General features: G+C 42.2%; 1 non-coding gene across 1 annotated transcript; it reads left to right on the forward strand.

Moving 5' to 3' along the window:
• Positions 1–7,085: 7,085 nt before the first annotated feature.
• Positions 7,086–7,167, forward strand: trnas-gcu (transfer RNA serine (anticodon GCU)). Its single transcript has one exon. It is a non-coding gene; the product is annotated as a tRNA-Ser (tRNA).
• The last annotated feature ends 1,188 nt before the right edge of the window (positions 7,168–8,355 follow it).

An 8,355-nucleotide genomic window follows, 5' to 3' on the forward strand; every position in this document is an offset into this window, starting at 1 on the left:
AAGGGATGGGCTATGGGATATGCATTTAATAATATGGGTGATGCTTTTATTTAAGAAGAGATAGTAGGAATACAAAAATCAAACACAATGTGTTAATAATAGACAGTGAATGAGATAACTAGTCCCAGAACAAGATGACTTAAACAGTAGCAAGGAACAATGGTAAAGAGAAGCCTAGCAGCCAGACAGGGCAGTGCTGCACTCAGAGGCAGACAAGAAGATTCACTGTGTCTACAAATGCAGCCTCAACAGCTGGGTTTATTGAACACAGAATACACTATAAACCTTTCAAAAATAGCAAACATTGTCTGAACATTTAAGCATTGTCTGAGTCTTTCAAGCAAATTACCAAACCATGCTAATAGCAAATAGTTGTATAAACAATTTAAATGAACATGTTTTTTATTATTATTTACTTTTTTTTTTACAGAATGTATGTCAGTAGAGTCTAATGTCCAATTAAAGGGCTGTTGTCCTGTTTCATGTGCAGATCCACCAGATGCAGGCTGTTCAGTTCTGTTAACTCCACTCTGTGTTTCTGTCAGGTCCTCTCACAGCTTTCAAACACTGTGCCTCCACTGCACAGTAATAGGTCACAGAGTCTTCTGCTTGTGAATTGCTCACATTAAAAACCCCAGAGCTCTTCCCCTTGTCCAGCGACCCACTGAACTGTGAGTCTTTCATTGGGTCTGAAACCAAGATCATCACATTCTCTGGGCTTCTGTTTGGCCTCTGTCTGTACCACTGAAGACTCCTGACAGCAGAAGCTGTGTAGTTGCAGTGAAGGGTTGCAGTCTCCCCTTCACTCACAGTCAGTGATGGTGCTGTCTGAGATACTTGAGCCTGAGATCTCACACCTGCAGAAACACGTTTAAAAAGAAGAGACAACTTGAAGAGTCAGCTGTGGAATTTCCTGTACATTTTGTCTGGTTTCTTTCACATCTCATATGTCATAGTATAATGATATTGGTAATTACGTATTACATGCATATTACCTTTATATCAGAATTGAGCAGTATTTTGACATAATGACAAGTCCTAGATACAAATGTACAGAACCTGGTACAGGGGAAATGAACAGTAATAAATCCTCAGATACTCACAGTGTAAATAAACCAGTGTGTTTATCAGGAGGTATAAGAATCCAGACTCTGTGCTCATGATGGGGGCTGTTGGAGTGATCAGAAAGAAAAACAGATTAAAGCAGCTGTGAAGCAGCTTCTTATTGTGACAGTGCAGTACAGTAACCCCTCCCACCAGTGTGCAGTGAAGATTCAGAGCTGTGAAGCAGCTTCTTATTGTGCCAGTGCAGTACAGTAACCCCTCCACCAGTGTGCAGTGAAGATTCAGAGCTGTGTTTCCTGTCTTATTTACAAATGAGTTACTATTTCAATGAGAATTTTAACACATTGACGTTAAAACAGCTGTTTACACATCCTACCTCTGTAAAGTGCTCTGTGATGGTGGTCCACTATGAAAGACGTTATATAAAGATAAAGATGATTGCATTTAAATCATAGACTATTGCGCATGCGTTTATTCATATACAGTCCTGCCTATTTGGGGGGTTTTTGGGTTTAACCCAAATGCAGAGATAAGCTTTTGGGTAAAACCCTAAAATCAGAACCCCTAGTTATTAGTTATATATTTGTAAACAAATGAACCAGTACATCATATGTCTGCTGTGTGTTTGTGAGGCTCTGCAGTTGTTCATTGTCACTGTGGGCCTCAGCGCACAGCAGTACACGGCAGAGTCACACAGCTCTGTCTGCTGGATTGTTAAAGGGACGGTTTGGGATGTTTTGTCGACAGTGGCGTTAAATCGCTGTTTGAATCTGACAGCATTATTCTTGTAACCAAACAGATCCCTTTGAAGCATGTACCTTGGAGAATCATTTGGGTATTGTATGTACCAGAAAAAGTCAAGTGAATTGCTACTAGTGCTGTAACAGCAGCCAAGTTCAGTTGTTTTCCCCTCGTAACGTTCAGATTGTCGGGAGACTGAGTCACCATGTCTGCAGCGATGAAACCTGAAAAGAAAGAATGCTCAGAAATGAAACAAATCAATTATTAAATAAATAAAAATATACATGAAATATCTTACCAATCCAAGGTAGTATAGTCACAATAAACAGAATATTACAAGTCATTATATACAGTTCAACAGTGTGTTCACCCTCCAGCAATGCTTAGCAATGTTCTTTTTACAGAGGACTGAAACTATTCAAGTCTCTCCCTGAGTCTCCTCACAGATCTGTCGGCGTGTCACAGTACTTTCACAGTGTGCTTGTTACAATGTCGCCCCCTACAGGAAGATGTCTCACTATAATCGGGAATGGAGAACATGGGGAATTTTCTTTTGTATTGTATTGTTCAATCAATCAATCAATCAATCAATCAATCAATCAACCTTTATTTAATATAGCGCCTTTCACAAAGCAATGCCTCCAAGCGCTTTACATGGCTAAAACAGAAAAGACAAGCAGGAAATACAATAACACCGTGTAACAAATTTTTTTTTTTTTTTGGTTCCTGGGTAGTAAGTGTTATTTCCTAATTGCTTATGCCTCAAAAGTATAGAAAATGGCTATTATTCCCCACAAACTTTGCTTTTGTGACCAGGACAGTGATATTTTGAAATTTACCTATTTTCCAGAAAATTCCAGATAGATTCAGTGCCTAGTAAACTTGGAGTAACTTCTAGAACTTTCTAGAACTTTCCAGTAATATAAATAGTAGTATAAATACAGGGGCTTTAAGCCCACCAGTTCAGTTTAGTTCCAGCTGCCTAAGTGGATACATATCTGCATTTTTCTGAGATGGCATCAAGGTCATAGGAGACTTCAAAATGGTGGCATTCCTGATGGGTCTCCAAGGCGGTTTTACCAAGTTTCCCTGCTATCTTTGCCTTTGGGACAGGAGGGACACCAAGGCGCACTACCACAGGCGGGACTGGCCACAGCGGACCGAGTTCTCTGTGGGGAGGAACAACGTCAAGTGGGAGCCACTGGTGGACCCCCGGAAGGTGCTGATGCCACCACTGCACATCAAATTGGGCCTTATGAAACAATTTGTCAGAGCTCTAGATAAGGAGTCGGCAGCCTTCAAGTACCTTCAAGACTTCTTCCCTAAGCTGTCTGAGGCAAAGGCCAAAGCCGGTGTCTTCGTCGGACCACAGATAAAGAAGATCCTGGAGTGCAATGAATTCCCCAAGAAGCTCACTAGTAAGGAGAAAGTGGCTTGGAACAGCTTTGTCGCAGTGGTTCGGGGCTTCCTGGGCAATCACAAGGCCGAAAACTATGTGGAGCTGGTTGAGACTCTGGTGAAGAACTACGGCACAATGGGCTGTAGGATGTCCCTCAAAGTCCATATCCTTGATGCTCATCTTGATAAATTCAAGGAGAACATGGGAGCGTATTCGGAGGAGCAAGGCGAGCGCTTCCACCAGGATATACTGGACTTTGAACGCCGCTACCAAGGACAGTATAACGAGAACATGATGGGAGACTACATTTGGGGGCTGATTCGTGAAAGTGATTTACAGTATAATCGTAAATCTCGAAAAACTACTCACTTCTAAATCTTTTGTAGTCATTTTTGTATTACTTTAGTATAAATACATGTTAATTTGGATTCATATGTTGTTTTTTTCTGACTTTATGTGAACGAAAAGACACAAATTCGCCCGTTTTCTCATTGGAAATAGGTAAATTTCAAAATATCACTGTCCTGGTCACAAAAGCAAAGTTTGTGGGGAATAATAGCCATTTTCTGTACTTTTGAGGCATAAGCAATTAGGAAATAACACTTACTACCCAGGAACAAAAATTGTGTTACATAGTGTAATCACAGTAAATGAAAATACATGAGCAGGAGAGTAAATGCATAAATGAATAGATAAAACAGAAGTAAATAAAAACGAGATCAATAAAACAATAAGAATGCAATGCAATTAAATGCATAAATAAGAGGATAAACCATATCAATAAAAACAAGAGGAGTGAAACAATAAAACCAGAGACGATAAAAGAAAACGATCATTTTAAGATAACAAAGATTATAAAAATGTGTCTTCAGTCTTATTTTAAAAGCTGCAACAGAAATGGGCAAATCGTTCCATAATTTAGGGGCCTGTAACTGAAAGCTCTGCCACCAATACTAGTTTATAAAATATTTCTAAGATGAAAGAAATACACTTTATTGTTGTATTGTTGTTTCATGTTCTAATAAAAAATTGATCACAGAAATGAAGATGGAAGATGATGTTTATTTAATCCACTAGGTGGCAGCAAAGCACCACAGTTGTTTCCTTCCACTGAAATAGAACTGAACAGGAAATCTCTGAAAGGATCTGCTTCAGAATTTCTAAATGTGTTCTGTAGGGCAAAACATGGCTTGCAAATGTAATGTATGTTTAGTTTCTCAGTTCATGACATTTAAGTGTCTTCTTTTCAACAGCCCCCCTTCTGTCACAGCGGTGTGGAGTCATGGCATTGTGCTTCTTGTTTCAGAGGTGTAACAATGCAAACTGCACATGTGGTGAGTTTATGGTGCCCTTGGACTTATGGGACATCACAAGTTTAACACTTTTGGGTGCTTTGATTGTGTTAAAGAGGCTGAATTAAATATTGTGTTTGATGAAGATCTGTTGAGATTGGACTACTGCTACTCTATTCCAGCTGGCCTCTCTGCTTGTGCCATTCACTTTGACTTATTCAGAATGCTGCTGCTCACTTTATATTTTCTCTGCTTCGCTTCTCTCATGCTACTCCTCTCTCTCGTCCTCTACATTGGCTGCCTATCCCTGCCCTTATCAAATGTACCACCGCTCTCTTCAACAATCTGTTCCTTCCTACCTCCAATCTCTCGTCTCTCCCTCTTGCCCTCTGTTCAATCTCTCGTCTCTCCCTCTATCCCTCTTGCCCTCTCTGTTCAATCTCTCATCTCTCCCTATATCCCCTCTCACCCTCTGTTCAATCTCTCGTCTCTCTCTCTATCCCTCTTGCCCTCTCTGTTCAATCTCTCGTCTCTCCCTCTATCCCTCTTGCCCTCTGTGTTAAATCTCTCATCTCTCCCTATATCCCCTCTCACCCTCTCTGTTCAAACTCTCGTCTCTCCCTCTATCCCTCTTGCCCTCTCTGTTCAATCTCTCGTCTCTCCCTCTATCCCTTTTGCCCTATCTGTTCAATCTCTCGTCTCTCCCTCTATCCCTCTTGCCCTCTCTGTTCAATCTCTCATCTCTCCCTATATCCCCTCTCACCCTCTCTGTTCAATCTCTCGTCTCTCCCTCTATCCCTCTTGCCCTCTCTGTTCAATCTCTCGTCTCTTCCTCTATCCCTCTTGCCCTCTCTGTTCAATCTCTCGTCTCTCCCTCTATCCCTCTTGCCCTCTCTGTTCAATCTCTCATCCCTATCGCCCTCTCTGTTCAATCTCTCGTCTGTCCCTCTATCCCTCTTGCCCTCTCTGTTCAATCTCTCATCTCTCCCTATATCCCCTCTCACCCTCTCTGTTCAATCTCTTGTCTCTCCCTCTATCCCTATCGCCCTCTCTGTTCAATCTCTCGTCTCTCCCTCTATCCCTCTTGCCCTCTCTGTTCAATCTCTCGTCTCTCCCTCTATCCCTCTTGCCCTCTCTGTTCAATCTCTCATCTCTCCCTCTATCCCTCTTGTCCTCTCTGTTCAATCTCTCGTCTCTCCCTCTATCCCTCTTGCCCTCTCCGTTCCTCCTGTTCTGGTCAGCTGGTCATGCCTTTCCTCAGGTGCTCTACTCCTCAAGTTCGCTCCTTTTCCTGTCTTGCCCCTCAGTGGTTGAATCAATTGCCTATGAGCATCAGCACTTCCGACACCTCCTCAAAACTCACCTGTTTGGAATAGACTTGTAGACTCTACAAAACGTATCTTCTGCCTTGAACATTGCATGAAATAATTCTGTACAGTCATAGGTGTGTAAATTCCTCTCATAATCTGAATCCTGAAACCTGAACTGTGCAAAGTAACTATGTCCTGTAATGTGGAATAGAAAGGGTCACTGCTGCCCTGTGGTAGAGTTTACTATCAGACACAAGCTGTGTTTCCATCTGTCTCAGGGGAATCTAGTGTAGAAGGATGTTTTTGTATGGAGTGAGATACAGACTGACACAGTGTGGGACTCAGAGCACAGAAGTATGTGGCAGAGTCAGACAGCACAGCTGCAGAGAGAGTCAGATTAAAGGTCTTCTCACTCTTGTCATGAGATGCAGAGAAACGCTCTTTAAATCTTGACTCTGTAGAGGAGTATAAACCAAGCATGTGTTGTGGAGCTTTGTTACGTTCCTGAATGTACCAAAAGAGGTTCGGAGAGCCTGTTGTCTCATATTGACAATGAATTGTAGTGTTCTCATCTTCTTTTACTGGAACTGAAGTCTGAGGCTGAGTCACTGAGTCCCCATTTGCTATACCTGAAAACAAAAGAAAGAAAATGTCATATTAGTTGAAATGATGCTATAAAACTTTAACAAGGAAATATTAAACATCTATCTTCAAATAACAATACATGTGTAATATGAAAAACCTGGAGGGAATTTCTTCAAAAGTATCTAAATCCATAACATGTGCTCACCAATGATGAGACAAATGAAAACAGAACACACAACTTGCTTATTGTCTTCCTTCCTTCATTGTGAACACACAGATTGCGCACAGCCTCCTCTTATCTGCTCAGGCTTGTGAGTAAAACTGAAGAGTGCTTTTCCTGCAGCCCGACTGCATACCTCCCACTGCTCCACCCCTTTCTCAAAGGAAGGCATGTTGAGGAACACAAGACAACAAGTCTGTTAGCATTAGGACAGGATTTCCTTTGACTTCTATGTTTCAATAGATAAAGCAGTCATTAGAATTAAAAACAAGCATAAAGACAAAGGTGTATGAATACTGACATAAAAACTGAATACTGACATACACATATATACATTATTGTATACTGTAGCACATGACCTAATTTATCTAAACATCTGAATCGACTTTGTAACACTAATGTATGCTCAATAACCATGTGCTGTACTGTAGCAAATCTCTGCCTGCGTTCTGGGGTCTAACAATTGCTCACGGGACGAGGTGGTCGAGTGGTTAATGCGATGGACTGCTAATCCATTGTGTTCTGCATGCGTGGGTTCGAATCCCATCCTCATCACAGCTTTTTTTTATTTTTATTTTATTACTGTTTCTCGTTCTCTTTTCTTTTGACAAAAGTGTTTATCCTGCGACTATAGCACAGTATTGGTCTGTGTTGGAGATGCTTCCCAACAGTAACAAAATGTAACACAAACACAGCCTAAACTTTGAGGTGCTGAAAAAAAATATAACCAAAGGCACCGCTGGGATTTGAACCCAAGATCTCTGCGCTTTAACCATCTAAGCCACGGCACCCTGCAGCACGCAATGACATGCGTGTCAGAGACATGTGAAATGAAATGTATCAGGGACATTGGCGCTACTGTCATTCTCTACTACAATGCACGACTAAAATTAAGCGTGTGACATTTCTGAAATTAATCTGAAACACTTGAAAACGATAGGTTGCGGATGCAACCCTGGTTCCCTGAAAGAGAAAATAACCATCAAGGTATAGGATATTGCCGTCAGGCAGTAGGGATTGGCTGAGCTTTTATAGCAAAGCTGCCGATAGGCCTCTGCGTGAGCTGCCATGTAAGCCCGCCCCCCTGAGAGCTTATTATACGCAGCACGCAGAGACTCTCTTCCTCTTTTGCTCTTCAGGCCGTGAAGGCTTCCAGAGCGACCTCGCGGCTTGATGGTTATTTTTTCTTTCAGGGAACCGGGGTTGCATCCGCAACCTATCGTTCCCTTTCAAGTCGAAAATAACCATCAAGGTATGGGAACAGTGTACCCAAGCCATCGCGAGGGAGGATTCTCGGCAGTAGGACAGACTTACGTCATAACGCAACTGAGTAGGCAATACATCTACGCATATGCGGAGCTGCGCCTCAGCGTCTATGCTCGCAATGACACCTGTCCTAAGGTGGAATAGTCAACACCATGTTGTCAACCACTCTATATGTCCACATCCTGAGGCATCATAGAGTGTAACACAGATGCTCCAAATAGTGGAGCAGAGGAATCCAGTACGTTCAACCGGTAAAACCTCATGAAAGTATGCAGTGTAGCCCAACTGGCTGCCGCGTAAATGTCAGACACCGGCACCCCTCTAAAGAGGGCCCAGGATGTCGCCATACCCCTAGTGGAATGTGCCTTCAACTGCCCTGGTGGCGAAAGGCCTGCAGATTCATAAGCTAATTTAATAGCATCCACTATCCAATGGGAAAGGCGTTGTTTAGACAACGGCTGACCCAAAGTCCAAGAA

Source organism: Acipenser ruthenus, chromosome 11, assembly GCF_902713425.1.
Source record: "Acipenser ruthenus chromosome 11, fAciRut3.2 maternal haplotype, whole genome shotgun sequence".
Classification (NCBI taxonomy): domain Eukaryota; kingdom Metazoa; phylum Chordata; class Actinopteri; order Acipenseriformes; family Acipenseridae; genus Acipenser; species Acipenser ruthenus.